The sequence below is a fragment of the Pongo abelii genome, chromosome 4 (genome assembly GCF_028885655.2).
Source record: "Pongo abelii isolate AG06213 chromosome 4, NHGRI_mPonAbe1-v2.0_pri, whole genome shotgun sequence".
Classification (NCBI taxonomy): Eukaryota; Metazoa; Chordata; class Mammalia; order Primates; family Hominidae; genus Pongo; species Pongo abelii.
In genome coordinates this window covers 121,490,152-121,518,057 of record NC_071989.2, presented here as the reverse complement: position 1 = coordinate 121,518,057, position 27,906 = coordinate 121,490,152, and the positions used below count along the sequence as shown (strand labels likewise).

The 27,906-nt window shown below is 41.3% G+C and overlaps 1 protein-coding gene and 1 long non-coding RNA gene across 4 annotated transcripts in view; one reads left to right on the top strand and one right to left on the bottom strand.

Moving 5' to 3' along the window:
• Positions 1–23,969, bottom strand: part of LOC134761417 (uncharacterized) — a 65,368-nt gene extending 41,399 nt beyond the window's left edge. The window contains exons 1-3 of the long non-coding RNA XR_010140009.1: positions 23,590–23,969; positions 9,690–9,822; positions 5,694–5,932 (exon numbers count right to left, since the gene is read on the bottom strand). This is a non-coding gene — a long non-coding RNA (uncharacterized LOC134761417). The remainder of the gene's footprint in view (positions 1–5,693; positions 5,933–9,689; positions 9,823–23,589) is intronic.
• The window catches only part of MCC (MCC regulator of WNT signaling pathway), a 498,353-nt gene that overhangs the window by 48,620 nt on the left and 421,827 nt on the right, over positions 1–27,906 (top strand). The window lies entirely within an intron of this gene.

Below are 27,906 nucleotides of genomic sequence, written 5' to 3'. Positions count from 1 at the left end.
TTAATTTATTCAAATATTTTATTCAACATACATTTATTGAGTGCTTACTATGTACTAGTTACTCTTCCAAGCATTGAGAATATAGCAGTGAACAAAATAGCCAACCTTAAGAAACTTACATGGGACAGGAGGTGAGATAAATAAACAGAAAAACAAAGCATGATATGTTAGAGAGTAAGAAATACCAAATAAAGGCAAGGAAGGGAATAGTGAAAGGAGTTCAGGGATGAGAGGCTAATTTTAATATTAAATGAAGTAGTTAGGAGAGGCCTTGATGAGAAAATAATTTTGGGGGCAAAGACCTGAGGGCTAGGGAGCAGCCATTTATTTCTGTGGAGGAAGAAAGTTCCTGATTAAAGGAACAGCAAAGGCAAAAGCCATGAGGTGGAAGCTGGTGCATTCAAAGAATAAGCAGGCCAGTGTGGCTGGAGTGAGAAAAGAAGAGTAGTAGAAAATGAAGTAGTGAGGGGGCAGATTTTATGGCCTTGTAGATTATTGTGAGGACTTTGGCTTTTAGTCTAATTGAGTTTCCTGCTTGATTGTGTTTGATTGTCTATATTTACTGTCTCCATTTTCTTACTTCTCGTAAACTCCTCAACCCACTGAGTTCTGGCATTTGTCACTCCATGGTGCCCTATTGTCACTTCATTGAATCAATGCTAAGGTCACTAGTGACCTTGTCAGTGAATAAAAAGGGTGTTTTCCCCTTGCCTGTATCACCTTTCAGCCATCGACTGTGTTGCCCACTGCCTGCCTCTGGATGCATCCCCTTTTCCTGGCTGCCAAGACCCCACAGTCTTCTTGCTGTTCTCCCACCTCTTTGGCTCATTCCTTTCTATCTCCTTTGCAGGCTTATCCTGCTGTACCTAGCTATTGAGTGTTAGAATATTTTAAGGCATCAATTTTTGCTCACTTCTCTTTTAACCTCAGACATTCTCTGTAGGTATTTACGTTTCGTCTCTTATTTACGTTTCAGCTTCAGTTCTCATTGTATGTGACAGTGACTCCCTTAGTAAATGTCCAGCTCGGTCCTCTTTTCTGCATCTCAGACTTGCATAATTAATTGACCCAACTTCTATAAATCATTTCCTGCCAGGTATTTGTAAGGCATTTTAAACTCCACAAGTCCAACAATGGATTCAGGATTCTCCCCACAAAAAGCTAATCTTCCAGGCTTGCTCCCTCAGTGAATGTGACCATGTACACCCACTTACGGAAAGCCAGAACAAACTTGGCAACATCCTCGAGCTCTCCTTTTCCATGAACTCCCATGTTGATTTCATCACCAAGTCCTGTTATTTTACCTTTTAAATCTCTCTCAAATCTGTCTACTTCTTTCCATCTCCCTTATGATTACCCTAATTCTCTCACTTGGAGCGCTTCAAATATTCCTAACTGGCCTTCCCATCTCTCCTTTGGCCTCCCTCCAATCCAGTCCTCCACACTGTACCTAGAAAGATCTTTTTGAAGTGCTAATCTGCTCACCTTGCCCCTGCTTACAACCCTTCAAGTGAGTCATAATTCTTAACCATGCAGGGCCAAAAAGGCTTCCTCTCCTACCTCATCTTGCCCTCTCTCCTCCAGGCTCTCTGTACATCAACCACTCTCTCTTTTCTGAATTTCAGTTTCTCCATTGTGTTCTGCTTTCACTCCCTATCTAGCGCTTGTGCACTAGATATATCCAGCTATTCTCAAACTGTGAACTCAGCTCAAGGGACACTTTTTCAGCCTTCCCTGGCCCTCTCATCTTTCTTTTATTATTATCTTCTTTCTTTTAATATTATCTTCTAATTATTTCTCATGTTACTTATCTCCATTTGTAATGATATGTTCATTTGTGGGAATTGTTGGTTAATATCTTTTTGGCCCACCCAACCTTGATCTCCATGAGAGCAGAGACTGTGTCCCTCTTTATTCACCATTGAATCCTCAGGCCTAGCACAGTAACCTGGCACATTGTAACTATTCAGTAAATATTTGTGGAAAGAATCAATGAAGTCCTTTTGCTTCTTAGAATTCACCCAAAATGTTGCCTTTTTGCATAATTGGCTTACTAGTACATTTCTTTAAATTTGCAGAAGCAGTGTATTTTCATGAACATAAAAATTATACTTTTTGAGGAGTTTCTAGGCTTTTTCTAGAGTTACTGGAGAACAAATTGCTGTTGGGGTTTTTCTCACATTGTCGGAATCTGATATAACTGCCCTCTGTCCTTTGTGCATGCCATCTGGACTCAAGATTGAGTAAATTCACAGATTCTAGGCTGATAGCTATACAATACTGTTAATGACATTTCTAAATGTGTTAAAAGTGTTGTTTCGACTGGGATGAAATCCACTTTCTGGAGGCTTCAGGAAAATATTGCAGCCTGAGGTGCTATTTCCCAGTGTTTCTGTTGAATGCTGTCCTGGGAACTATGAAACAAGCAACCCGGAAAATCCAAGTCTGTGGACAAATTGGAGATCAGAGTTATGCATGAGGTGTTTTAAAAGGAGACAAGGCCCAGAAACAAAAGTAGAAACTGGATGAATGACTGGATTAGCCAGAGTCACATCCCCACATGGATGGTTCCAGAAGGCCAGAGGCCTAGCTCTGCCAGTGGTCTGCAACTAGTTTTAAAGTATTTTGACCTGACTTTGAAAAGTAAAGCAAGAAAATACCATTTTTAAAATCTTTCTTTTCCCCTCAGTTTCTAATGTGTTTTGTGGGCATTAAGAGGCTAAGGTTCTCAGGCATGCAGGTTAAACCCTTTTACTTTACCAGTCAGACTTACATTCAGTGTCCTAAAGACATATTCATATGTAATAATTTTTAACCTAGTGTGTCCTCTATTTAGTAAATTGTCACTCCTGCTTTTCCTGGGTGCTTGATGGCACGAGTTGGGAAAACCTTTCACTTGTTACATGCCTCCCTCAGTGAATAGTCCCTTTGGAGTAGAACATCTCTACTATAATCTGTAGCTTCCACAATTATTGTTGTAAACACCTGTGAGAATTTTTTTTTTTTTTTACTCGTGCAAGGTGTTCATCCTTAAAATCTATTCTAATAATTTCTTTTTTAAAAAATTAAAACAGTTTTTTTAAGAAACATGGTCCCACTCTGTCACTCAGGCTGGAGTGCAGTGGCATGATCATAACTCACTGTAGTCTCAGACTCCTGGGCTCAAGCAGTCCTCCCAACTCAGCCTCCCCAAAGCCCTGGGATTACAGGCATGAGCCACCATACCTGGACCTTCTAATTATTTCTTGTTATGTGTCCAAGGGGTAGGCAGCATAGAGTTGTGGCATATACAATGGATTCTGGAGTTCTAATCTCCTCTCCACTCCATACTGGCCATGTAACTTTGGGCAAAAACTTCACGCTTTCATGCCTTGGTTTCCTCGTCTGTAAAATGGAAGCTTAATAGTATCTATTGACCATACAATTATAAAGGGGGTTGTTCTTAGGAGTAAACGAGTTATTTGAAAAACGTGGTTTTTATTGTTTGTTTTTTTAAGTCAGGGTCTTCGTCTGTTGCCTAGGCTTGAGTACAGTGACATGATCATGGCTCACTGCAGCCTTGAACTCTTGAGCTCAAGCAGTCCTCCTGTGTCAGCCTCTTGCGTAGCTGAGACTACAGGTGTGCACCACCATGCCTGACTGATTTTTTAAAAACTGTTTTAGAGATGGGATCTCACTATTTTGCCCAGGCTGGTCTCAAACTCCTGGCCTCAAGCCATCTTCCTGCCTCAGCCTCCTGAGTCAAAAAATGTGTTTTTAAGAGTGCTTGGCTTATAGTAATTAATGCAACTATTTCTTAAATAAAATAAATGCAATAAAGTGCCATAAACCAGTACTTCTCAAATTTTGATGTGCGGCTAAAATCATTTGGGGACATTGTTAAATTGCAGATTCAGATTCTGAAGTTCTGTTATGGGGCCTGAGGTTCTACGTTTCTGACAAACGGTCAGGTGTTGCAGATGCTGCAGGTCCATGGGCCACACTTTAGCAGCAGCCAAATATAAGGCAACGAGCTACAACTGTCTCACAATCTCTGCTCAAACATGGCAGACTGCATTTATAAGGAGCCAGGTCTTCAGTATGATGCTCTCTTTTGAACTCTGTGAGCATGTTTTGATGCTCTGTGAGCACAAGGCACACAGCGTACAGCGTGGGGCTGTTAGGGGAGCTCTGAGCAATCTGCAGGTCCACACAGTTACCCACAGCTTGTAATGGGGAGAAATGATTGCTGGAAGTTAGCTCTCTGACCCACTGGGGGTGAGCTACTGACTCACAATGTGTGTGGTGTGTGTTTGGGGGAAAAGACAAGGTAAAGAGGAGGGAATACTGATGTGAAAACTCACAGAAGAAGATGTATTAATCCAAATATTAGTTGAATAAAAGAGCAAATAGTCACATCCAAACAGAGAGCTGCTGGACCTCTTCCTGAGAGAAATCCCCACCGAAAAGGTGCCTCAGATGATGTGTCACATGCCTCAGGCTTCACCCTTTTTCTTGTGTCCACAAATTGTCAAAATTTCCCATGGAAAGAGGGTTCCCTTCATGTATGATATTCCCCAAAGCTACCCATGACAGTCATGAAAAGCTGGAAATGACTTCAGCTGCAAACACTTGGGAGGTTTTGGGTTTTTTATAGTTTAGGTATTAACACTTTATATGTTTAGGTATAAACATCTTTTCATACAAGGGACTCTTCTTAGGCAACCTCTTTACTTCATGTTGCTTCAGTTTATTTTCCCTTTTTCTCAGCTTTCGCTGAATGTCATGTGGATGAAGCAAGTTTCCAGCTTGATTCCTTGCCCTGGGATGTTTACTTGTCCTTTCTTTAAGTATCTATTAAATATCTATCTAAATATCCACAGAATGCAGCTAAGGTGTGCACATACGTATGCATGCCTGTGTGTGTGTGTGTGTGTGTGTGTGTGTGTGTGTTTTCCATAGTGATTCTAGGACTCCTTTTTGCAAGGGATATCTGAGTTATCTAGTTTTACTTGAAGCATTTGTCTGCCCTTTGACTTTTAAGTCAGTGATCACCTTGGAGAGCTAAAGGTAGAATGGGCGAGCAGCAACAGAGGTTTCTGAGGTGGCACATGAATATGGCTCCTTCTGGTCCTGTAGATCCTTCCATCAGGATTGCCACTCCACCACCAGTCAGGGAATAACAGTGTTCAGAGGCAAAATAAGATTCTGTGAACACAGAATTCTGGCTTTTTCTTTTTCTTTTTTTTTTTTTTTGAGGCGGAGTCTCGCTCTGTCACCCAAGCTGGAGTGCAGTGGCGGGATCTCGGCTCACTGCAAGCTCTGCCTCCTGGGTTCATGCCATTCTCTTGTCTCAGCCTCTCGAGTATCTGGGACTACAGGCGCCCACCACCACACCCAGCTAATTTTTTGTATTTTTAGGAGAGACAGGGTTTCATCTTGTTAGCCAAGATGGTCTCGATCTCCTGACCTCGTGATCTGCCTGCCTTGGCCTCCCTCCCAAAATGCTGGGATTACAGATGTGAGCCACCGCACCCAGTCTATGGCTTTTTCAAAAGGTATATTTTTCCAGAGTCTTCATTCGTATTCTCTCTCTCTCTCTCCCCCCCCTTCACACACACATACACACACACACACACACACACACACACACACACACACACACATACATATATATCCTTACTCCTCCCCAGAGACCTCATTGTTGCCATCACCTGTTCAGAGCATCCAGGTTCCAGCTATGGTTTTGGTTGGACCTCTTTATCTTCTTCAGTGAGCTGTCTGGGAGAGGCTGGTGTCTGGCAAGGTTAGGGATGTTTGATGTGAGGATGAGAGTCCATTACTCAGTAACTCTCCCACAATATCAATTCCACTTTGCTGAGGTGAAAACCCTTTCATCTTCTGAACCTTTGCTCTAGGTGAGTTGAAGATTCTTCTGGTCAATTGGAGGCCCCTGAAAGTGAGATCTTATTAAACAAGGCAGACCACTTTGGGTTTTGTCCTTATCTGCAGATAACCACGCCATACACAGGGCCTTAAGCACTCTTTCTGTGTGTAACCCCTCACACCTTCTTCCCAACTCCTAATTGTCTCAGCAGCTCAGGTCACTAGCCCAGTGCTCTTGTTATGCTAGTCTATACAAGCAGCACACATCAGTATGTTTTGGTCTTACAAACTATTACATTTTTATCCATTGTGCTTTTAAAAGAGCCCTTGTTAATTTATATCACATTTGCATCATTTTTACATCTGGGCAGCATTATGGTTTCGTCCCCTCCCTGCTTCATAGATGCCTTGAGATAGAGGTTAGGCACCCCAAATCTGAAAATATGAAATCCTCCAAAATCTAAAACTTTTTGAGCACTGACGTGACACTCAAAAGTAGTGCACGTTGTGCACATGTACCCTAGAAGTTAAAATATAATTTAAAAAAAAAAGTAGTGTTCATTGGCCGGGCGCAGTGGCTCACGCCTGTAATACCAGCATTTTGGGAGGCCGAGGCAGGTGGATCACGAGGTCAGGAGACCGAGACCATCCTGGCTAACACGGTGAAACCTCTACTAAAAATACAAAAAAAAAAAAAAAAAAATTAGCCGGGCATGGTGGCGGGTGCCTGTAGCCCCAGCTATTCAAGAGGCTGAGGCAGGAGAATGGCGTGAACCTGGGAGGCGGAGCTTGCAGTGAGCCGAGGTCACACCACTGCACTCCAGCCTGGGTGACAGAGCGAGGCTCTGTCTCAAAAAAAAAAGGGTAGTGCTCATCAGAGCATTTTGGATTTTGGATTTTCAGATTTGGAATGCTCAACTGGTATATGTAATGTAAAATGTTCAAAAATCTGAAAAAGTTCAAAATCTGAAACACTTCTGATATCAAGCATTTTACATAAAAGATACTCGACCCATATAAAAGGATTTAATTTTCCCTGGTAGAGTCTGACTGGTGTCATAGCTGTGTGATCTCCTGGGTCCCACCTAAGAAGGTGACATTTCAAAGCCATTAAAATTCAGCCTATGTAACATAGCCATAAATAGGTTAGGCTTAGCCTGTCCTAAGGTGGTGTGCCTGGGAGTTAAGATCAGGGACTCATAATCTCTAAGTAAGGTGGCAGGTTCAGTTTTATTTTATTATTTTAATTGCTGTGCATTAACCTACATATGTGTCACATATATTGTGTATATCAAATATTATATAATTTAACCTTTTTAAAAGAGTAGAGTTCTGGAGTAAGGCATTAAATTCTAGTTTATTAGCTGTATGATCTTGGTCAGTTTATTTACCCTTTCTGTGGCACCTCTCTTTATTTCCAAAATATATAGGGATAATTGTGCAGGTCCGTTCTTCTTTATCTGCAGTTCTGAAACACAGAAAGCTGTAAAATGGACAGCTTTTTCATAAGTTTGCTGCAAACTCAGTAGGTAATAAAACTTGAACTGACCAGAGTCTATTTATAGTCTTTATTCCATTTAGTATGATTGCTCATATTTGGGGCTGATTATGTTTGGTTAATTATACATGTTTGATTATTGGTATGGCCCCAAATTCCTCTGGGGCTATCGTATACTGTTTAATACAACATATTGCCTTTCTAAAATACACAAATTTCTGAAATCCTAAACATATATATCCCCAAGAGATTTGGAAAAGGGCTTTAGACACTTGTATGTCCCATCTCAGAGGGCTGCTGTGAGGAGTCGACATGGCATCCATCTCTTGCAAGTGCCTATCAGATAAGCTGTTAGTTGTTACAGACCCCTGAGATGTGACCTATTCACTGAATAAATATTTATTGAATTGCTGCCATGTGCCAAGTGCAGGTGGGGTGGTGGTGGTGATGGTGGGGGGAGCGCAGCATAAAAGATGCCACTCTTGTCTTCAGGGAGCCCTACTCTAGTAAGGGACAGACAAGAAGATGAGAAAATACGAGCTAGCAGGCAGGTGGCCTTTCAGCCTTGGCTGGCCAAGAATGGGGCATCATCCTGGAGCCGGCCAGGAATGGGGCATGAGCTGAGCCAAGTGATGGGCATGAAGAAGGGTCTGCCAAGTTGAGGATGGCCAGGAATGGGGCATCAGCTGAGCCAAGTGGGATCTCAGTACTTTTGAAAACTGCAAGAAGTCAGGCTGGACTGGATCTTTGGTGCGGTGGGAGGATAAGCAAACAGGTGGAAAGGGAGTGCACATAAAATGCTTGGTGTGTCTGGGGAGAGAGCTTGGATTTTACCCTGGAGCCTGGGGTCAGATAGTGAAGAATGAAAGTGACATCCCTGAGTGTGCATGTGCATGACTCCTCAGCTGCAATGATTCATTTCAGGCTGTTACTATTTATTTGATATTATTCAGTTTATGGCTGTGTGTGCATGCATGTAGTATTTCCTCTCCCAGATGAACATTTTCTAGTACTATATTAGGTTTAACAAAATAGGCAAAATATTTTTAAAACTCCGAAGATGTATATGTGTGTGTATTCATTGATTTTCCCCTCCATATATAATTTGACTTTTCTACTAATAAATTTTATAGTTAATGGACTTCTTTAAGTCTGTCCTTATAGAGCAAATATTAAGTACTTTCGGTTAATGCTGATGATGTGGGAACATCTTTTGAATTTATACACTCTTCTTAGAATCTTTGTTGTAGATTCTCCCTTTGAAGTCTGTTAACATTGTTAAGATATTTAAAATTAATGGCCCAATTAGCCTCACTTAGGGTTTTATTATGACTGACATTTAACTAGAAAAGTGACACCTTTTCAAGGAAATCATCCATCTGCCTTGGGCTCTCAATTCTGCTACAAACTTACTAAATTATATGAAAACAAAAACACAGGCCAGGCACCATGGCTCAAGCCTGTAATTCCAGCATTTTGGGAGGCCAAGGCGGGAGGATCACTTGAGCCCAGGAGTTCTAGATGAGCCTGGGCAACAAAGTAAGACCCTGTCGCTACAAAAAATATAAAAATTAGCCAGATGTGGTGGCAAACGCCTGTGGTCCTAGCTACTAAGGAGGCTGAGATGGGAGGATCACTTAAGCCCAGGAGATCAAGGCTGCATCGAGCTATGATCTTAGGATTTTTTTCAAATATTTTTAGATATACATTGATTACTTTAATTTTTTTTTTTTTTTTTTTTTTTTGAGACGGAGTTTCACTCTTGTTGCCCAGGCTGGAGTGCAATGGCGCGATCTCCGGCCCACCGCAACCTCTGCCTCCTGGGTTCAAGCAATTCTCCTGCCTCAGCCTCCTGAGCAGCTGGGATTACAAGCATGTGCCATCACACCCGGCTAATTTTGTATTTTTAGTAGAGATGGGGTTTCTCCATGTTGGTCAGGGTGGTCTCGAACTCCCCACCTCAGGTGATTCACCCGCCTCGGCCTCCCAAAGTGCTGGGATTACAGGCGTGAGCCACCACACCCGGCTATTACTTTAATTTTTAAGTTACTGTGAATACATTTTTTAAACAACCAAACTAAACTAAGCCTCAGTGACTAAATACCAAACAGGATTTAGAGTGTCCTCTCCCTGAACCTAGTCCCTGCACCCTTACCCCAGAGATCTTTTCCTCTGTGACTTTCTTCTTCCCATTCAGCTTAACGGGGAGACACATAAACAGCTGGGAGTCAGTCAGCTGTAAAGTCTCTTAGAAAGCAGGCATGCCTTCACAGAGCAGTGAAATACCTTTCATGGTGGTTCAAAATCAGAAAAGGAATCACAGCACCTGCCTTTGCTGAGGGAGGTGGAGGAGGAGTTGAAGCCGTGGGTGTCGTGGTGACTGCCTGTGAAGTAGTGACAGCAGCCTAGGCTGTGACACTCCAGGAGGGCTCTGGTCACTTCAAGAGATTTGTGAGAATCTGGAAAACAAAGTTTTGAACTTAATTTTCACTTGTTTAAAAAAGCTGTTCTACAACATTTCTTGGTGGTAGGACTCTGTATGTGTGCCCGTGTGTGTGTGTCCATGTTGTGTGTGTGTACAAGCTGGGGCCCAGACAAGTGGACGTGTTAGGTGAGTTAGGCATTGGAGGAGTTTCAGACCTATAAGAATCTCAGATGTAACAATGCATCTGTCTAAAGACAGGGTTTAACTGGGTGACCACTGAACATGCGTTCATGCTGGAAAACTCAATAAGACTTCTGAGACAGTCACATAAACAACCTTCTTCCCATGATTTCTGCTGACAAGTGGTTCTTTGCCATTAACATTAATCAGCAAGTACCCATTATTCAGCCAGTTGTTGATACTTTGTCACCTCATACCCTGCTCTTAAAGTTCTTATTGAGAACATTTGCTTTAGGCTAATTATTAAGGCTGATTATTAAGCCAAATTAACAATAATTATATACAAGCCTAAGTTAATCTCTTCCTTTCAGATAAAGGACACATAAAGGCAAAGTTATAGTGGTGCCAACATCACCTGAGACCAAATGGGGAACTAACATCCTGCACCTGTGCATGCACCTGCAATGAAATCATAATCTTAGACTTATACATTAAAGAATTACTGGAATAGTGGCTTATCACTGATCTTTCTCAGTTCCAACTATGCCCTTCTGGTGTGGCATTAATAGATTGTCTGCAAATATAGTGTCTTAGTCTGTTTAGGCTGCTGTAACAAAATACCGTAAACCAGGTAGCTTATAAAAGACAGAAATGTATCACAGTTCTGGTTGCCAAGAAGCCCATGATCAAGATGTGGACAGATTCAGTCTCTGGTAAGGGCCTGCTTCCTGGTTCACAGATAGCTTGCTGTCTTTCACTCTCTTCATATGGTAGAAGGGCAAGGCAGCTCTCTGGGGCCTCCTTTATAAGGGCACTAATCCCATTTGTGAGGGCTCTACCGTCATGACCTCATCACCTCCCAAAGGCCTCACCTTCTAATATCATCACATTGGTGATTAAGTTTTAATATATGAATTTGACGGGGACACAAACACTCAGACCATAGCATATAGCTGCCCACAATTCTTCCCATTCCTATATATGCATGTGGCTTCCTTGTCTAGAGTAGATCTATTTCCTCCCCCTGGAATCTGGTTGACCCTGTGGCCTGCCTTGACCAACAGAAGGCAGTGGAAGTGATGGTGTGTGACTTCCAGGCCTGAGGCTTCAGTGGCCTGGCAGTTTCCATTTGCACCCTCTTGGAAGCCCCAGTCAAGTCTAGGCTATCCTGCTGGACAGATCATGAGGAAAGAGCTCTTGGAGGATTGATGGGACATGTGGAAGAGAACCGAAGTGCCCTGGCCAACAGCCAGCCCCTACAGCCAAACATGGGGATGAAGCCATCTTGATCATTCCAGCCTCAGGCAGGCTCCCAGTTGGACATGATGTAGAGCAAAAGAACTGCTCAGCTAACCCAGCCAACCCACAGAATCATGAGTAGTTAAACACATTGATTTTTTAAGCCACCAAATTTTAGATTGGTTTGTTACACAGCAGTAGATAGTTGAAAAACTTGGTGTGTGGCTTGGGCAAGTGATGTGATTATTCCAAGCCTCAGTTTTTCCTTCCTTCCTTCCTTCCTTCCTTCCTTTTTTTGAGACAGAGTTTCACTCTTGTTGCCCAGGCTGGAGTGCAAAGGTGCAACCTCCACCTCCCGGGTTCAAGTGATTCTCCTGCCTCAGCCTCCTGAGTATCTGGGATTACAGGCATGCACCACCATGCCTGGCTAATTTTGTATTTTTAGTAGAGACGAGGTCTCTCCATGTTGGTCAGTCTGGTCTTGAACTCCCAACCTCAGGTGATCCGCCTGCCTCGGCCTCCCAAAGTGCTGGGATTACAGGCACAAGTCACCGCGCCCAGCCTCAGTTTTCTTAATCTATGAAATGGAGATGATACAAAAGATGCTTGCCTCTCAGGGTTGTCATGGTGACCAGTACAATAATAAAAACAAATGGTCTGGATAAACTGTAGGTTTAATTTAAAATGCTAGTTGCTAAATCGTTATTCTTTCTTCATCTCCTCCTAAAAGATCCCTTGCTTTATCTGAGGGCCTTTTGTTGTGGTACAGAGCAAGGGAAGGCTTTCTAGTGTAGTGGGCTTCATCTCAGGAGTGTGAAGAAGTAGTGAAAGGGTGTACTGAGATAAAGCATCTCATAGGTGTGGTTGGCAGTATGCCACCAGCTATGGGTTCTTATTTTACTTCCTGAATTCTGCTTACAGAGACCAAACTGAGTTACAGCCTAGGGCAGTGCAGAAAAGAAAAAAAAAATGCAATTGTGGAAAAGGAAAGATGCATTAGAATAAAAGAAGCAGAAAGGATGTGGTTCAGAGAGAATGGGGGAGAAACAAGAAAAGGAGGGTAGGGGCTGTCTTCAGAAAGGGTGGATTACAACCTACAAGGCCCTTCTGCTAATACATTTTTATAATAAAATGAAGGCTAAGAGTCCTCTTCTAGAATAGAAAGGTATAAATGCTTTGTAATAGCATTTCAAGAAGTTGCCTTCTGGAGACCTTACTGAAGATGCTGATGGTGCATTAACAGAACTGTTCCCTCTTGAGAGTGACACTTTCTCAGCACGTAGGTACATGTGTACCATGGAAGAGGCAGTTTGAGTGGAACATGTTTTAAAATGCTTATGAAAAGAAATCCAAAATCAGCTCTAAAGAGGGAAGTGGAAATTCTGAACTACCTCACAAGCATTTCTTCATGTAGCATATGCTGTGAGAACATCTGTTACATAGCTTCAAAAGCATGCTGGGTCCCATAAGGGTCATGATAAGCAAATGGTCCTGGCCAAAATGTTTTATCTCCTGGGGTTCGCACACATTTCTATTCATGATGCTGCCAGGCTTGGGGGGCATCACGTCAGTCAAAGGCAACTGTATTTGCCAAAGAACTACCTCAAGCTGCCGGGTCCCCACCAAGGCGAGGCCCATAGCTAACTCCACAGCAGCTGATGGAGTTCACTTTTGTCCTCCCAGAGATTCTTCTGCAGCCTGAGTCTTTCTGAGGCTTCTCAGGTTCCTCAAGTCCATTCTCTAGGCTTAAATTAATAAACTAATCAAGGTAAGTTGCTAATAAGGTAACATTTAATGTTATTTCTCTCCAACTCAATTTCTTATTTTAACTGTGAACTTCCACCCTAACTCCAGGAGAGAGTCAAATGAAAGAATTTCATTCTGAGAGACTTAGGGGAGTGTGTACATGAGGAGAGACCCTTCCAATGTCCATAAACTCTTATCCTTATCTTTAAAATTCAATAAATTATTTGCAGTGTAAAGTACACTGCAAATTATACATTGTGCAATTGTGCAAATTGTATACAATTGCATGTGTTCTCTTTATAAAGGAAAAAGTAAACATTTTAAAATGGAAAAAATCATACTCCAAATGCAGCCATGTACTTCACCTACATAGGACTATAAATTCGAAAAAGAGTTTCTGATCTGGCAATACACATACTTTAAAAATCGTCATTTATTTGTTGTGATTTGAAGAAACTTCTAAGATCAGTTTAGACAAATGTGCCCAAAGAGATAAATTCATGCCTATTTTTTGTCCTCCTCCACTTCCCAAACCCACATGTAGACTGTCCTGGGATGTAACAGCTATAACACATGGGCAGTTTTACCTCTGAGCCTCCTCCACGACTGCACTTTTCCTGTTCCACTCTACCCTGCCCGACTTACCTTAAAAAAGAAGTAAATAATTTTAAATAAGCTGACTCTCAATCCCTTTGTGTTTAGGTAAGTCCTCACAGAAATCATCACAGGAAGGTGGGTACCTGGCCTCCGCTGAGGCAGCACACAGCTAGTGTCTGGCTGAGAGTACACGCTTGGGGTAATGTCAGATGAGTGAATGAATGCACCCTTTCTCAGCTCCCAGTTATAGTGTTAAATTCCTTGCATCACCATATTGGTCTCATTTTATTCTTTTTCTTTCTTCCTTTCCCCAACCACCTTTTCTGCTTTTCATATATACTAGAAGACCTTTTTTAGAACATTCTTCAGCCTTATCTTTCCTAGGCTAATTTGTTTATTTTAGCTTTCCTCATAGGTTCTGTTCTCCAGCTTTCTGAATTAGTTGTTTTTCTTTCACTTAAATCCCTGGTGCTGAAGAATATCAAATTGGCTTCCAGTAAGGATCTTCTCTGACCCAAGGGCATTTGCATAATTGATTAGTTCATGAGCCATTTGTGCTATGTTATTCCCAGTAATGAGGCGAGCTGGCCCTCTGTAGGATTTTCCTGATGACCAGTAGAGACTGGGCAGACACTGATGACTGACTGAAGGTTAATAGTAAATTGGAGCATCCAACAAACAATGTTAACTTTTACCTGATTCGTGCAATATATATATAGTACACAAAATGGATTAAAATTTAATCCACATTGCAAGCCTTCTTTACTGAGAGGAATAAATAAAATACAGGATTGAAAAGGTCAGAATCAAATGTTATACCTCTATTTGTGGAGCTGCCTTGGAGATGTCTTGAAAGATTTTCCCTCCTTGTTTTTAGGCACCTTCTTCTTCCCCATTAGCGTTGAAATCTAAGGACTTCATAGTAATAGTGTTTTAAGATGTTGACTTTGTAATTCCAGGAAAAAATATTAGAGAAGAAAATCTTAAGGTACAAAAACAGAGTACTTATTCCTACGATCAAGGCAAAGGCTAAGATTTAAAAAAACTGGAGTGTGTATTTGTCACAACCGAAGGCAGTGCATCAAATCTGAAAAATGAAAAACTTCAGGGATCATTGGTATCTGCGGCTGTCATTCTGTGACAGAAAGGCTTGTCAGCTTGGGGAATCTTTTATTAATTCCTTTTCACTTAAGGTCATTATGGCCTTTCTTTGCTATTTAGACTGTATTCTTGCATCTGGCTTTACTTAAGTTTAATATTTAAACAAAGTGTTTACCCTGGAAAGATTTTTCTGATGTGAAGCCAGTTGTGTCTGGAAGCATATTTTCAGAATTTATGTATGCTAAACCAGACTCATAGCTCTTCCATGTATGTTCTTCCTTCAAAGGTTATGCACCAGAAAGGAGAAGAATGGAGAGGCAAAGACTGATTGACCCCACTCATGGTGCCTGCCCATCCTGTGGCTCCTCCATCTTTTGAAAAAGAGCTCTGAATCTTGTCATACTTAAAAACTATTGGAATCTAAAAGTAGGCATATGACAGAAAAATCCTATTGTGAGATTTAATGTGCGTTATGTGTTTTTTATTTATAGCGATGGTTAATCCACTTTCAATACTGTTGTTTCCAAGGTAGTTCTCATTTTCCTTTCCCTTCTCCTATTCCCTTTTTCCAGTCCTTCTACACCTCTCCCCAGATAGAGGCCAGATTCAAGCCCATAGGTCTCCTGAGAAGGTCAGCAAAGCCACAGCTATTTTGCTGTCTTGCTTCCAGTGACTGCCCAAGAATGAGGCAGCTGGACCTTTGTCTCAAAATGCTCTCTCTTGGTGGGCCGCCCTGTGGCAGTTCCAGACACTGCTTGACTTTTGGCATCAATGCAGAGGCCCCATATGTTGAACAGTCTAAGAGGCAGCATCTGCATCTTTGAGAGTCAGAGCAGAGATGGAGAGAGAGAATGTAGGGAGGATGTGTTTATTTGAATTTTAGCCAATTTAATAGTATCTCAAGTTTTTTTAAAAAGATACATCTTTTTAAAAAATCCTTAGGGAATGAACCAACTATAAGAGAACATCAAAATGTAATCATACGGAACATGTGTTCTTCCTCATCTGTCAAAGGAGGTGGTTGGACTAGATGATTTCTAAGACCTATTCCAGTTCTAATTTCAGCTGTAGAAAAAGCATAGTGGGATCACTGTATAGGGAGAGATTCTTCCAATATCCATAAATTTATATCTTTAAAAAATTCAATAAATTATTTGCAGCATATTTTTCAAATTGTACATAACAAGCATGTGTTCTTTTTATAAAGGAAAAATTAAACATTTTAAAATTGAAAAAATTTATACTCCAAATGCAGCCATATGCTTCAACTAAATGTGAGACCACCCACCCCTTCCTACCCAAAGAAAGGTGTTTTCTTTGTCTCATGCAGGACTATGCATTTGAAAAAGAGTTTCTAATCTGGCAATACACATACTTTAAAAATCGTCATTTTATTTATTTGTCATGATTTGAAGATATTCCTAAGATCAGTTTAGACGAAGGTGCCCAGAGAGATAAATGTATGCCTATTTTTCATCCAACTCTGCCTCCCAAACCCACATGTACACAGATACCTGCAAAACCTCAGGGAGAAAGGGTCAATTAGAGATGAGGAAAGGAAGATGAGGGGAGGGTTGGACCAGTTACTAGAAATGATCTTATTTTTTTCAATAATTTTAACTTTTATTTTAGATTCAGGGGTTACATGTGCAGGTTTGTTACCTGGGTATATTGTGTGATACTGAGGTTTGGGGTATGATTGATATTGTTACCCAGGTAGTGAACATAGTACTCAATAGTTTTTCAACCCTTGCCCTCTCCCTCCCTGCCAGTAGTCCCCAGTGTCTATTGTTGCCATCTTCATGTCCGTGAGTACCCTATGTTTAGCTCCACTTATAGGTGAGAACATGTGGCGTGTAATGGGATTGCTGGGTCTATTTTTAGTTCTTTGAGAAGTCTCCAAACTGCTTTCCACAGTGGCTGAACTAACAGTGCATTAGCATCCCCTTTTCTCTACAGCCTCACCAGCATCTGTCATTTTTTGACTTTTTAATAATAACCATTCTGACTGGTGTGAGATGGTATCTCATTGTGGTCTTGATTTGCATTTCTCTGATGATTAGCGATGTTGAGCATTTTTTTATGTTTATCAGCCACTTATATGTCTTCTTTTGAGAAAAGTCTGTTTCTGTCTTTTGCCCACTTTTTAATAGGGTTATATATTTTTTGCTTGTTGATTTCAGTTCCTTATAGATCCTGGATATTAGACTGTCATCAGAGGCATAGTTTACAGATATTTATTTTCCATTCTGTAGGTTGTCTCTTTACTCTGTTGAGAGTTTCTTTTGCTTTGCAAAAGCTCTTTAGTTTAATTATGTCCTGCTTGTCAATTTTTTTGTTGTAATTGCTATTGAGAACTTAGTTGTAAATTATTTCCCAAGGTCATTGTTCAGAATGGTGTTGCCTAAGTTTTCTTCTAAGATTCTATTCTTATAGTTTGAGGTTTTACATTTAAAACTATAATCCATCTTGAGTTAATTTTTATATATGGTGAAAGGTAGGGGTTCAGTTTAATTCTTCTGCATATGGCTAGCTAGGTATCCCAGCACCATTTATTGAATAGAGTCCTTTCCTCTTGATTATTTTTGTCAACTTTGTCAAAAATTAGATGACTGTTGATGTGCAGCTTTATTTTGGGGTACTGTATTCTGTTCTATTGGTCTGTGTGTCTGTTTTTGTACCAGTACCATGCTGTTTTGGTTACTGTAGCCTTATAACATAGTTTGAAGTCAGGTAATGTGATGCCTCTAGCTTTGTTCTTTTTGCTTAGGAATGCTTTGGCTATGTGGGGTGTTTTTTCATTCTATATGAGTATTAGCATAGTTTTTTTCTAATTCTGTGAAAAACGACATTGATAGTTTGATGTTTGATAGGAATAGCATTGAATCTGTAGATCACTTTGGGCTTTATGGCCATTTTAACAATACTGATTTTTCCAATCCATGAGCATGGAATATTTTTCCCTTTGTGTCACCTATGATTTCTTTCAGCAGTGTTTTATAGTGCTCCTTGTAGAGATCTTTCATCTCCTTGGTTAGATGTATTCCTATTTTATTTTTCGTGTGGCTATTATAAATGGGATTGTGTTCTTGATTTGACTCTTAGCTTCAACGTTATTACTGTATAAAAATGCTACTGATTTTTTTTATTAATACATTGATTTTGTAGCCTGAAACTTTACTGAAATTGTTTATCAGTTCTGGGAGCCTTCTGGTGGAGTCTTTAGGATTCTTTATGTATATAATCACATTGTCAGCAAAGAGAGATAGTTTAACGACTTCTTTTCCTATCTGGATTCCTTTTACTTATTTCTGTTGCCTGATTGCTCTCCCTAGGACTTCTGAAATTTTAAGTATATGATGTTCCCAAACATCCCTAGATCTGGTGCCCTAAACCCAATTCAGAACTCAGACAAATAAGGGTACTTCAGCCTTCTTGGAAACTGAGGATGGAAAATGAGACCATGACCATACTCCAAGATGGAGAGAATTGAAGTGTCTGGGCTGTATCTGGGTTACTTGTTTGTGAGCATTAAGGGATTTTGTTTTTAAGAGACTGCATTGTGTCTGTTAAATATACAATTCTGCCATTTACTAGCTCTGCCCTTGGATAAGTTACTTAAATGCATTGAGCCTCACTTTTCTCATCTAGAGGAATACTTCCTTTATAGAGTTATTGTGGGAATAAATGATATGGAACAATGGTAAAGCCCACTTTTAAATTACTATTGTTGTTGTTGTTATCGTCGTCAGGTCATTGGCCCAGAAACTGATGCAAGGCCTTCAATATAGAGAATTGTAATATTAAATGAACCACTAAACTAAAAGAGCTGTAATAATTGATGAACAATAGAAGCCTTTTCTATTAGCATAAATAACAGAGCCAGGAACCAGTAGCAACAATAAGAAAAGGAAATAGATGGCCTTTGAGTCCTAGTAATGAGACTGAGCATTGATTTGAAGGCCAAATACCACATAGGTGGCGATCTACCCTTCCCTTAATTGTTCTCAAGGCTATATAGTTTAGATGTGGAAACAAGATTAGATATGGATATGTATAGTTTAGAAGGAAATAAGACTAGGACATGTAGACCGCAGATTTAACACTTTTTTTCCTTCAAAGAAACTCAATCCAGTAACTTGAAGGACATCTAAGGAGGATCCATTTAGAACCTACAACTATAGATGTAGTAATCCCAATCTCTGTCTTTCACCCTATAGATACTACAGTATCTGTCTCCTCGTCCCTTACTTTCATCTCTCAACTAAAACTTTTTGCAGGCCATCAGACTCTTTGGTTCCTTCTTCCCCTTCTTTCCAAGAATGGGCAAACTATGACCAGCTGGTTAAAATTGACCTGTAACCTATATTTGTACCATCCTCAAGGTAAGAATGTTTTTCATATTTTAAAAATGCTGTACAGGCCGGTCACGGTGACTCACACCTGTAATCCCAGCACTTTGGGAGGCCAAGGCAGATAGATCACCTGAGCTCAGGAGTTCAAGACCAGCCTGACCAACTTGGTGAAACCCCATCTCTACTAAACACACACACACACACACACACACACACACACACAAATTAGCCGAGCATGGTGGCGGGCACCTGTAATCCCAGCTGCTTGGGAGGCTGAAGCTCGAGAATTGCTTGAACCAGGAGGTGGAGGTTGCAGTGAGCTGAGATCATGCCACTGCACTCCAGCCTGGGCGACAAAGTAAGACTCCGTCTCAATACGTGGGATGCAAGGCTGGTTCAACATATGCAAATCAATAAATGTAATCCATCACATAAACACAACCAATGACAAAAACCACATGATTATCTCAAGAGATACAGAAAAGGCCTTCGATAAAATTCAACACCCCTTCGTGCTAAAAACTCTCAATAAACTAGGTATCAATGGAATGTATCTCAAAATAATAAGAGCTATTTATGACAAACCCACAGCCAATATTATACTGAATGGGCAAAAACTGGAAGCATTCCCTTTGAAAACCGGCATAAGACAAAGATGCCCTCTCTCACCACTCCTGTTCCACATAGTGTTGGAAGTTCTGGCCAGGGCAGTCAAGCAAGAGAAAGAAATAAAGCGTACTCAAATAGGAAAAGAAGAAGTCAAATTGTCTTTGTTTGCAGATGACATGATTGTATATTTAGAAAACCCCATCATCTCAGCCCAAAATCTCCTTAAGCTGATAAGAACTTCAGCAATGTCTCGGGATACAAAATCAATGTGCAAAAATTGCGAGCATTTCTATACACCAGTAACACACAAAGAGAGAGCCAAATCATGAGTGAACTCCCATTCACAATTGCTACTAAGAGAATACAATACCTAGGAATCCAACTTACAAGGGATGTGAAGGACCTCTTCAAGGAGAACTACAATTCACCACTCAAGGAAATAAGAGAGGACATAAACAACTGGAAAAACATTCCATGCTCATGGATAGGAAGAATCAATATCGTGAAAATGGCCATACTGCCCAAAGTAATTTATAGATTCAATGCCATCCCCATCAAGCTACCACTGACTTTTTTCACAGAATTGGAAAAAACTACTTTAAACTTCATATGGAACCAAAAAAGACCTCGCATAGCCAAAACAATCCTAAGCCAAAAGAACAAAGCTGGAGGCATCATGCTACCTGACTTCAAACTATACTACAAGGCTACAGTAACCAAAACAGCATGGTACTGGTACCAAAACATATATATAGACCAATGGAACGGAACAGAGGCCTCAGAAATAACATCACACATCTACAACTATCTAATCTTTGACAAACCTGACAAAAACAAGCAATGGGGAAAGGATTCCCTATTTGATAAATGGTGCTGGGAAAACTGGCTAGCCATATGCAGAAAACTGAAACTGGATCCCTTCCTTATACCTTATGCAAAAGTTAACTCAAGATGGATTAAAGACCTAAACGTAAGACCTAAAAACATAAAAATCCTAGAAGAAAACCTAGGCAATACCACTCAGGACATAGGCATGGGTAAAGACGAAAAGCAATGGCAACAAAAGCCAAAATTGACAAATGGGATCTAATTAAACTAAAAAGCTTCTGCAGGGCAAAAGAAACTGCCATCAGAGTAAACAGGCAACCTACAGAATAGGAGAAAGTTTTTGCGATCTATCTATCTGACAAAGGGCTAATATCCAGAATCTGCAAAGAACTTAAACAAATTTACAAGAAAAAAACAACCCCATCAAAAGGTAGGCAAAGTGTATGAACAGACACTTCTCAAAAGAAGACATTTATGCAGCCAACAAACATATGAAAAAATGCTCATCATCACTGGTCACTAGAGAAATGCAAATCAAAACCACAATGAGTTACTATCTCATGCCAGTTAGAATGGGGATCATTAAAAAGTCAGGAAACAACAGATGCTGGAGAGGATGTGGAGAAATAGAAAAGCTTTTACACTGTTGGTGGGAGTGTAAATTAGTTCAACCATTGTGGAAGACAGTGTATTTCTAGTTCTGGATTCCTCAAGGATCTAGAACTAGAAATATCATTTGACCCAGCAATTCCATTAATGGGTATATACCCAAAGGATTATAAATCATTCTATAAAGACACATGCACATGTATGTTTATTGCAGCACTATTCACCATAGCGGAGACTTGGAACCAATCCAAATGTCCACCAACGATAGACTGGATAAAGAAAATGTGGCACCATGGAATGCTACACAGCCTTAAAAAAGAATGAGTTCATGTCCTTTGCAAGGACATGGATGAAGCTGGAAACCGTCATTCTCAGCAAACGAATATCAGAACAGAAAACCAAGCTCCGCATGTTCTCACTCGTAAGTGGGAGTTGAACAATGAGAACACATGGACACAGGGAGGGGAACATCACACACCGGGGCCTGTCCGGGGTAGGGGGTTAAGGGAGGGATAGTATTAGGAGAAATACCTAATATAGGTGACGGGTTGATGGGTGCAGCAAACCACCATGGCACAGGTATACTTATGTAACGAAACTGCATGTTCCGCACATGTACCCCAGAACTTAAGAGTATAATAAAAAAAAAAAGTACTGTACAAAACAAAAAAGAATAAGTGATAGAGACATGAGGCCCTGAGAACCTAAAATATTTATTACCTAGCTCTTTACAGAAAATGTTTTCCAACCCCAGTTTTACACCATTCTCTTTTCTCTACTATAAAGAGAACTTGTTTTTTGTTTTCTTTTGTTTTATTTTGTTTTTTTGAGACAGTGTCTCATTCTGTCGCCCAGGCAACAGATGGTGCAGTGGCACCATCTCGGCTCACTGTGACCTCCGCCTCCTGGGTTCAAGAGATTCTCCTGCCTAAGCCTCCTGAGTAGCTGGGATTACCGGCACCTGCCACCACACCTGGCTAATTTTTGTATTTTTAGTAGAGACAGGGTTTCACCATGTTGGCCAGGCTGGTCTCAAACTCATGACCTCAAGTGATCCGCCCGCCTCGGCCTCCAAAAGTGTTGGGATTACAGGCATGAGCCACCACACCTTGCCAGAACTTGTTTTTTTCTAATTCTGCGTCTTCTTTTCTGTTTATTTATCTGCCCTATTAACCTAATCTGCAAATACACAGTGAGTATAGGGGGTATAAAGGAGGAGAAAATGCTATGAACACATACACATTAATGGTTGTCCCTATCACACTATGATTCCAGTGGTAATATAAAAAGTCAGGTGGATCCTTCATTATCAGCCATAGTAATTATATGCATTGTTAAACTTCTGATATAATCCCTGATTTCTTTCTTTTTCTTCTCTTTTTCCTGTTCCTTCTTCTTCCTCTTCTTTCTTCATTTGACAACAGATCTACTGAAAATGAGTTTCTTACCTGTTCCCTTAAAGGATATAGACATCATTCTTTCTAGCTTTGTTTTTCTTTCTCACCCTTTGTTTTTTCCTTCCATCCTTATTCCTTCCCTCTCTTCTCTCTCCTCCTCTCCCTCCCTCTCTTTCTCCTTCCATTTCTTCTTTACTTTTTTTTTCTTTTCTTTAAATAAATATCTGTTGAGTACCTATAGAGCATTGTGCATTGAGAGTCCAAAGACCAATAAGATGCAACATTTGCCATGGAAACACTTGGTTGGAATTAAATGAAATACACTACAGAGTGGTGTGTCCATGACAAAATAAGATCAAGGTGTTGTGGGTCTGCCTGGGGGTGGGTGGAGGGTGTAACTGAAGTAGAGTGTCTGAGGGAGCCAGGAGACAGTAGCAGGATCCAGATGATAAAGAGCCTCAGATTCTGAAGGAACTTCTGCTTTTTTCTAAGGGCCATGAGAGCCTACTCAAGAATTTCAAGCAGGGGAATAAAATATCCTGATTAATCTTTAATAAGGAGCACTGGGCTGCAATGAGGAGAAATACCAGACTGGAAGTAGAGAGACCAGTAAGGGCACTATCATAGCAACTGGGTGAGAAGAGATGAGGGTATGCACTAAAGCAGCAATGATAGCTCAGATGTAATAAAATGACCATTAATAGATCAGGCACAGTGGCTCAAGCCTGTAATCCCAATACTTTGGAAGGCTGAGGTGGGAGGATCCCTTAAGGCCAGGAGATTGAGGCTACAGTGAGGTATAGTCATGCCAATGCACTCCAGTGTGGGCAACAGAGCAAAACTCTGTCTGTAAAAATAAAATAAAATGACCATTAATAATAGTAATAAAAGCCAACACTTGCTAAGTAGCCACTGTGTGCTAGCCTTTTGCTAAGTATTATATATCATTATCTTTTTGGATCCTTGCAACAATCCCATGAGCTAGAAACTATTATAGTCCCTATTTTAGAAATGTATATACTGAGGCTCAAAGAGATTGAATCAGTTATTAACTGTCACAACATAAGATTAACCACCACAGGCTAGGATTCTGCCTCCTCATCTATCTTCAGTGATATGAGTCTCTAGCAGAAAACTTACGACTGGCCATTGGATTTTGCTTCCTAGTGCTTCAAGTTGTGAGGTAGGCTAGGACACTGAGAGACCTTCTGAGGGTACCGACCATGTTATATTCATCTCTATCTTTTCCAAGGCATTTGTCATCTAATAAAGGTTTGTTCTTGGCCATATTCATTCATTTCTCTGTGTTTTGTTCAAATGCCATTTCCCTTTCCTGTATCACCTATGTACATCTACCTTTGTTTCAAGGCCTCGTGTGTCTCATCACCTCTGTGAAACCCTCCAATTGTCCTTTGTGAGCCACTTGAAATGCACTCAGCATGTCTCCACAACCAGGTCTAGGACTTGACTGACACTTCACTCTGAGCCTGCTGTTTACCACCAGGCTTGCTCCCTGACACTTCCAGCTTTGGCCTGCCTAACTGGTCAGCAACCCAGCCTCCTTATACCTTTTCCAAATTAAACTGTGGAAACATTTCTGTCTGATCTCTTGGAATTTTCAACCTGGTTTTCAAAATTAGTTTCCTTAGCTCAGACTTTGACCCTGCATTGTTATGTTCCTGGTGTCCTTTGGTTTCAGGAACTGTGCTTTTAGAAGACACTGCCTCCACACCCTATCCTGGGTGACCTCCCAGCCAGGGGATCCTGCCCAAGGAAGCTCTGACACCTTCCTGGGCAACCCCAGCCCTCTGATTTTTTTTCTCTCCCATAAGCTTAGGCAATTTACTGCAAAATCAGTACTTTAAAAAATCTACTTAAGTTTAATATTTTATATATTATGACATTCATATCTATATTCTAGTGGTTTCTTCAACTAAATAACAAATTTTTAGAAGATGATGCCATGTCATAGTGTTTTTAGCTTCCCTGTAGTGCTTAATAGTGTTAAGAAAAGTATTTAACAGATACTAGAAAATTGTTTACAGGATCCCTTCTGGGATATTCTAAGGTATAATAGATCTATATTATACTGAATATTATTTTGTACATAACTTGGGCCCAATGGAGTAGAATGCCTCTGCTTTAGACCATTATGATGTCATAAGAGGTAATATACCAGGAATCACCATGTCTAATCCTCACAATCACTGTGAAGTGCATACCTTTTTTCCTTATGTACTTTTCCTATTGCCTCTGTAAGATAACTAGGTAAATTAGATAACTTCATCTATTTTACAGATCAAGTTACTTTCCAAGAGTCACATTGTACTAATAAGATGTGGCCACTGGGATTTAAAACCAGATTTATCTGCTCCATGTCTGATGCTCTTAACTACCTCAGCTCCTACACCTCACCGTGTGGCAGATGGAACCCTTGATAACATGTCTTTAGATATAGAATTTAAAAAGTTAGGTGTCATTCTATAGGACCTTAACAATTTCTAGTTAAAGACTCCCCCCACAACCCAAAAATAAGGAAAGTTAGGGGCAAGAAACACAGGTCACTTGCCTAAGGTCACAAAATGAGTTGTCAGAGCCCTAGGACCAAGGATTGACTCTCCTCTCATGCATTCCGCATTAGAAAACTGCTTTTCTTCCCAGATTCTCAGAGTTCTGCTTGCTCTGTCACTAGGTCCCGTAGACTGGTGATACTGACAACTTCAGCATCGATTTTAGGATGCCTTCCCAACCTGTGGGATGGTATCCAAAGAGAATCCCACATGGCACTGAAGGAGCAGACCTGAGGTGTGAAGCAGAGAGCCGGAGCCCCTTACCACTCCTGCCAAAATTCCCTGTACAGCATATATTTACCTATTCACTGTACCCAAGAGCAACCAAATCCATAATAAAATTCCTTGGTCAGGGCTTTAGAATAACTCAACTATCTGGGATATAGATAAGGAGCCTTTTGAATTTAAAGCATCTAAAGAATCAAAAGACAAAAAGGGGGTGGGAGAAACTGCAGAGTAGATTTTAGAAATATATCTCAGGGAATTTTGAGCCAAAATAGAAATCATTCAAGTGCAGCACTATTTCTCCTTCATCTCCAGGTGTTTTGTATGTCTGTGTGTGAGTGTATGTGTATCATCTGTTGCCCAGATCTTTGTAAAATGCAAATAAATGATCCTGTCAGTTCAGGATTTTAGATACAATATTTCTACATAATCCCAAGGTAATTATCATTTTGAGTGAATACCTCATACCTCATTGTCTTTATCCTTGGAAGACATAGAACGTAACAGGGGTAAAGGAGCAATGGAGGAAAATGAATTTTTTTTCTCTCCCTTTCTTTGCGATGATCAGTCACTCAGCCGGTGTTTATGACTGTGTGTAAAGCTCTGTGCTGAGGGCAGCCAGGGGACACACAAAAGAGAAAGCCCAATTTGCAAGAAGCTGTCTTCCCTGCTCTCTCTTCCATTTGCCTCTGCTTATCTTTCCCTATTGCCTTTGTAGAATAACTCAATAAAGAAAACAGCATTGGGACCAAAATACACTTTTTAGCATTTAAATACAAAGAGTAAACATAACACTGGATATTTTTCATTGTAGACAGCAATATAGATAAACTTTTTTTTTTTTTGAAGAGATTTCTTCTAAGCCAATATGTGACTAATGGCCCAGGAGAGCCCCAGAAGATCCTGACAACAAGTGCCCAAAGCGGTAGGGCTACAACTTGGTTTTATACATTTTAGGGAGGCATGAGACATCAATCAGTATATGTAAGGTATACATTGGTTCAGTCCGAAAACAAGGGACAACTTCAAAGTGGGAGGCGGGCTTCTGGGTCATGTGGATTCAAAGATTTTCTGATTGGCAATTGGCTCAAAGAGTTTGTCTAAAGACCTGAAATCAATAGAAGGGACCGTCTCTGGGGTGAGAGGTTGTGGAGACCAAGGTTCTTAGGCAGATGAAGCCTCCAGGTGTCAGGCTTCCGAAAGAACACACTGTTAAATGTTTCTTATCAGACTCTAGTTAATTATCTTAGGAGAAAAGACCTAGAAAGGGAAGGGGATTCTTCACAGAATATAGATTTTCCTCACAAGAGACAGCTTTGCAGAGCCATTTCAAAATATGTCAGAGAAATCTGTTTGATAGTAAAATACTTCAGTTTCTTTCAGAGCCTGCTGTATCTTACTGCCAGAGTCTGTTGTCAGTCTTCAGGTCTCTGTGTCGATGTTACTGCTGCTCAGCTGTGCCTGAAACCTGAAGGGAGGAGGGATGATGTGGCCTGCCTGACCCCCACTTCCTATCATGGCCTGAACTAGTTTTTCAGGTTAACTTTGGAATGCCCTTGGCTGAGAGGAGGGGTCCATTCAGATGGCTGGGGAGATTAGAATTTTATTTTTGGTTTCCAAGAGACAGCACTTGGGGTAACCCAGCAGGAAGGAGAAGGAGGCTGTCTGGAGGAAGGAGCACCAGCCACGCACAAAGGACTGGCAGTGGGCAGTCAGGGTTGGGGAAGAAGGTGAAGGAGCAGAGAAAAGGGAGAAGGGCCACAGCTGATGGGGACCCAACCCAGCCTTAGTGACATCCAGCCCTACTAACTCACTCCTGAGGGGCCCAGGGTTCCACCTGGTTCATGTGAGGAAGGAGTTCTCACTCCCTCTAGGTGGATGAGGCCAAAGTCAAATCCAAGGCTAGGACAGTCATGCAACTCCTTTTTCCTGACGGTGTGGCCCAGAGCAGGTGCTGGACACAGAACCAGTCACAGCAGAGGCTCCACTGCCAGCAGAAACGATGGTCGCTGTCCAGTGCTGCCCCTGCTGCTTGTAATGTCCTCAGAGCAGCTGCTAGTGCTCAGGGAGGCATCCAGGCCCCACCTTCAGCCCCCAGCCCCAGATATGCCCTGGGAGCCCAGCCAGGGCTGTGGGCTGGGCAGGTCCCCAGGAGGAAGCTCACAGCCAAGAGCAGAACTCCTGCCAGCTGTCCTCCTACAGAGCTGCTATAAGAAGCCAGCAAAGGCTCAGACAAGGGAAGAGATGTACAGGGAGGCGGCAGAATCCAGGCATCTCAAACTGCGTGACTCCAGGGCCAGGAGGCTGTCTACCTTCTTGACACACCGCCCTTCTTGGTCCTGCTCTGCACCCCTGAGGGTCGCCTGTGTGGACAGCGTCAAGGGCTGAAGGGGAGAAAAAGAGGTCAGGGATTGGACTTCCTCCCATCCCCTGCCAGCCTGTAGGGTCACTGAGGCTGGCTTTTTCTCCACTGAAGGCCACTGCCTCTCTCAAGGTGGTCCTGTCTACACTACTCTTTCTGGGTTCCAGGGACCATTCCCACCCTTTTCTATGCAGGCCAGGGGTCTGCTACTATCTTGGGGTAACTGTGTTACCCTCAGGGTTCCCTATACTCTGCTCCCACCTTTATTAATTGTCCCTTTATTAAATCCTCAGATGCCCT